This window comes from Musca autumnalis, unplaced genomic scaffold (assembly GCF_047663935.1).
Source record: "Musca autumnalis isolate F117 unplaced genomic scaffold, ASM4766393v1 scaffold_3, whole genome shotgun sequence".
In the NCBI taxonomy this organism is placed as follows: Eukaryota; Metazoa; Arthropoda; class Insecta; order Diptera; family Muscidae; genus Musca; species Musca autumnalis.
In genome coordinates, this window is record NW_027411866.1 from 163,406,978 (window position 1) to 163,411,818 (window position 4,841).

A 4,841-nucleotide genomic window follows, 5' to 3' on the forward strand; every position below is an offset into this window, starting at 1 on the left:
AAACTGTCGACAAATTTGTCGAATAATTTTATAAACAAAATTCTATAAACATGTTTACAAACTTTTCTTAATCCAGAAAAGTAAGAACGGATTTAAATTCGGCCAGGCCGAACTTGTTATACCCTCCACCACGAGTTGTATTGAAGCAAAATGGAACAATTAGTTTCCTTTCGTTTTTGAAGGAGGCTAAATACCAAATTTTAGTAAGTCCTGTAAAACAATGTGGCTAAACTTCAAAATACCGAAATTCGGGAGGTTCCCGTTCCTTGCGACTATATCAAAACGTCGACCTATACCTAAAAAATTTCTGGCGGAAAGTTTTTAGACTCAAAGTAGACTAAGTACCGAATTTCCGATATTTCTGTAAAAACTTCAAAATACCGAAAATCAAGAGGTACGCTTCTATGCGGGATATAGGAAACCGCTTCTGGAATATTTGATAACCCCATGGAAGACTAAATACAAAAAGTCAGCCATTTCAGCCAACCTTCGAAATACCGGAAATAGGGATGTACCGTTCTATGGGGGCTTTACTAAGGCGTGGACCTGTACCAATATGTTTCTTGGTGGGGAGTTTTATACAACCAACGAAGACTAAATACCAACTTTCAGCCATTTCTGAGGAATAATGAGGCCACAACCTTGAAAATTCCGAAAATCGGGAGGTGCCGTTTTATGGGGGATATAATAAGGCGTGGACCTATACCGACACATTTCATATAGAACGTTTTGTACCCCAAATGAAGACCAAATACCAAATTTCAGCCATTTCGGTGCAATATTGAGGCCACAACTTTCAAAAATTGTAAAATTGAATTCTCCATTTAAAAAAAAATTAAAAAAATGTTGGTGCCTCTTGAATGATTTATGGTACATAGACTAAGAAAAAATCGTCATTCCAGATCTTTTGTTGTAACAAGAAAAAATACTAAAAAATCGCTTGATATAATGAGCTGTTATATGTCATTAATATTAACATTTCAAAAACTCACCAATAGACCTCAACTCCCTATTGTGCCACAATGTAATACGTATTCCAATGGGCTACATATTTTTTTGAGTTTCTATTTATCGGTGTTAAAATACAAAGCAATCTGAATATCTATTTGCCACTTTTATTATATTGCTTGGAGAATTTGAAAAAAACTGTGAACCAATCATTCTGTGTAGATATGGAATATCGACGTCAGAAGAACTGTTGAGCTATACATCGCACAGTGGTTCAGAATAATTTTTCTGGTAAAAACTCTTTAATTTTTGTTTGGTAGAGATAACGATCAAATTGCGGCAGAGGAATTCAAGTTCTAAAATAAATTTTTGAGTTTTTTATACCCTCAGCATTTATGCTAACGAGGGTATATACACTTTCATATGGGCAAAATGTGCCTCATCGAAATAACGGTTTTAGACCCCAAGTATGTTTGGACGAAATCCGTTTCAGACAATTTGGAGTCGATTTAGCAATGTCCGTCCGTCTGTCTGGCTGGCTGGTGCGCACGATAACTTTTGAATGCATGATCCGATTTGGTCTAAAATTTGGATTTCGTAATATCTTGTTCAAACATAGTTTGAGTTTAAAGATGGGCCATATCGGTGCACTCCTTTGATTTTTGTCGTAGCAACTTGTATTCGCTGCCCCCATTACGAAGGTACAAGTTTTATCAGGGGCAAGTTCATAATTCCTGAGAAAATATCCAGAAAGTTGTAAAAATTGCCTATGGCACAATGTGTAGTGGAGCGCCCGATAACTCTCGAACGGATCTGTCGATTCAGTCTAAAATTTTACCATCGTAATATTATGTTTGAACTTAGTTTTAGTCCGAAGGTGAGCCATATCGGTCCATTCCTTTAGGTACCTCTCCCACTGAAGTTCGAAAATATTCGGAAAATTTGTGCCCAGCATAACTCCTGAAGGCAGTAACGGATTTGGTCCATACATTGCACATCGTAATAATTCTACGAGACATCGATTGGGTTTGAATATGGACTATATATGTCAACTCCTTTAGGTACCTCCCACACAAAATTTCGTAAAAATGCAGTTTAAGGTCTTCTTTTGAATCGCTTTTATCTTTGTTGTAACAGCTTTTATTCGCTACTCCCATGACGACGGTGCAAATTTTTATTCAGAGGCAAGTCCATACTTCCTGAGAAAATAGCCCGAAAGCTCTATAAATCCCTATGACAGTATACGTATGATAACTCTTGAACGGATCAGCTAATCCCGTCCAATATTGGGCTTCGTAATATTTAGTCCAAACTTAGTTTAAGTTTAAAGATTATCACTGTCTGTGTGCACCTTGCGGTACCTCGCCCAAAAGTTAAAAATGTCACTAAAGTACTCCTGAACGGAGTAACCGTCCAAACCTTGTATCTCCTAATATTTTGTCCAAATGCAAGTTATTTCAGAAGTCAGTCTTCTCCTTAGATGCCTCCCCCATAAAAGTTCAACATTTTTGTTTAAGCGCAGTTTAGGATCTGTTCGAAGAACCTTTCGAAAATTATACAGATGCTTTTCTTTGTGGTCCTGTTTAAGCGATTTTATGTTATTCGTGGTAAGTCCATGCTTCCTGACATCGTGGCCCAAAACGTCTCACGGTACTCAAGAAGCAACTTTAAGTGCAAGGTGCTTGCGTCTGGTAAGTTTTTGCAGATTCTGAAACTAGAATGTTCATAGATGAGAAAAATCGTAAAAAAATCGCCGGAGAGCTTTTTAAAAAAATCGCAATTCATGTTGACATTTTTAGGGTTTTTTTTTTTGGTTTTTTACGATTTTGCTTGGAAATCGTAAGTCCTATCGAAATGGAGCTATAAAAAATGTTATAGCTGTGAAGGGTGCCGCCGTGGTGCAATGGTATGCACACCCGCCTTGCACGCAGAAGTCGTGGGTTCGATTCCCCGGCTAGGCAACATCAGATTTTTAACGGTGGCAAAATACCCCTCCTGAGTATTTCAGCCATGTAAAACTTCTCTACAAGTGGTGTCTTAGGACGCCGTTCGGACTCGGCGATAAACTGTAGGTCCCATATCAGTGAGCTAATATGAATCGGGGTGCACTCATTGATATGAGAGAACTCCCCTGTCCCGCCTGGGATGATTGTGGAACAATTATATATTATTATATAGCTGTGAAGATTCTTTACAAGATTGACCTTTATGATAATTTCGTAGGTTTTACCGTTATTGAGATATAGAAGTACAAATTGGGAGAATGCATTGACTGTATCGCTACCTTATTGTCACATTGTCATACATGGTGCGCCTTAACTAACTTAAAACAAGTAAGAAAGTATCAGTCAGCTGAGCCGACAGAGATATACCCTCAGCCACGTACCCGAAGAAAAAAAGTTAACACAATACTTCTGTAGGTTTTTTAGCTGTTGGGAAAATTTTCCAGGATGGAAAGGGCCGCAAAAAACTACATGTTGCGACAAAATTCAGAATGATCCAAGACCAGTGCATTTTTTCCAAACTTTGGGTAGGGTGTACCCATAGGAGTGATCCGATGTAGTACATATTCGGACCTAATACAAATCTGTAGGAAATATTTTTTTTTCTTTATTAGTCTATGGATATTTTCCTTACAGACTATAAAATTAAATATGTTGTACTTAATTTTCTGAATTTAAATATATTACAATTTTACTTTTCAATTTACAAAGTTTGAGCTAAATCGATTTCTCTCTTAAAGGGTTATTTTACACATTAGCCAGTTTAGGTGGTGCCGGTAGGATTTTCTGGACCTTTTAGAGTCATTATCTCAGGAAGTATGGACTTTCCCACGAAAAAAAATTACAACGTCGTAACAGGGGCCGCAAGTGCAACCTGCTGCGTCACAAATTAATAAGATCAGAGAGGAGTTGTTAAACTATACTTTTTCCAAATTTTGTGTGGGAGGTACTCAAATGAGTGGACCGATATAGTCCATATTAGAACTCGATCTATGCCTGAAAGTAATATTACCAATAGCAAAGTTTGGCTCAATTCGGTTATTCCCTCCTAGAGTTATCACGCCCACAATCTTGGCGAAAAATTTTGAACCTTTATGGGGGAGGTACCGTAAGGAATGGACCGATATGGTCTATCTTCGAATTTAAACTAAGTTTGGACAAAATATTGAAAGACCCAAAATTTTAACCAAATATGTTGACCCGTTCGAGATTTTTCGTGCACTCCAACTACGACACGTGGTATTATATGGGTTGTTTGCAGTTTTCGTTCTGATTTCTGAGGATATATGAACTTGCTCCTGAAAAAAATTATATCGTCGTAATGGGGGTAGTGAATACAAGTGGCTGCAACAAAAATCAAAGCGATTCCAGAGCAGGCCTTAAACTGCACTTAAGCAAAATTTTGTGTGGGAGGTACCCGAAAGAGTGAACCAATAGGGTCCATATTAGAACCTCATCTATGTCTGGTAGAAATGTCACGATGTGCAAAGTATGTACTAATTCGGTTACTCCCTTCAAGAGATATCCTGCGGACAATTTTTCCGGACAATTTTTGGTAACCGCAAGTCCTATCGAAATGGGACTAAAGAAAATGTTGTAGCAGTGAAAATCCTGTACAAGATTTTCGAAGGTTTTACCGTTTTTGAGATATATAAGTTCAGATCAATCACTCAGATTTTTTCTCAGGTCTTCAGTATTTTGCTGGAAAATGCTGATTTTATAAAAACACACATATTTACCCACGTAATTTCAATAAATTTAAAAAAGTGTAAAAATGACGTATTTTCCAAAATTGGTGTAAAACTTGTCGTCTTTAGGAGCACGCCACGGCCAATACTTCGACCTAATATTTTGGTTTCCTTAGTTTCAATATGGTTACTTTCGAATCCC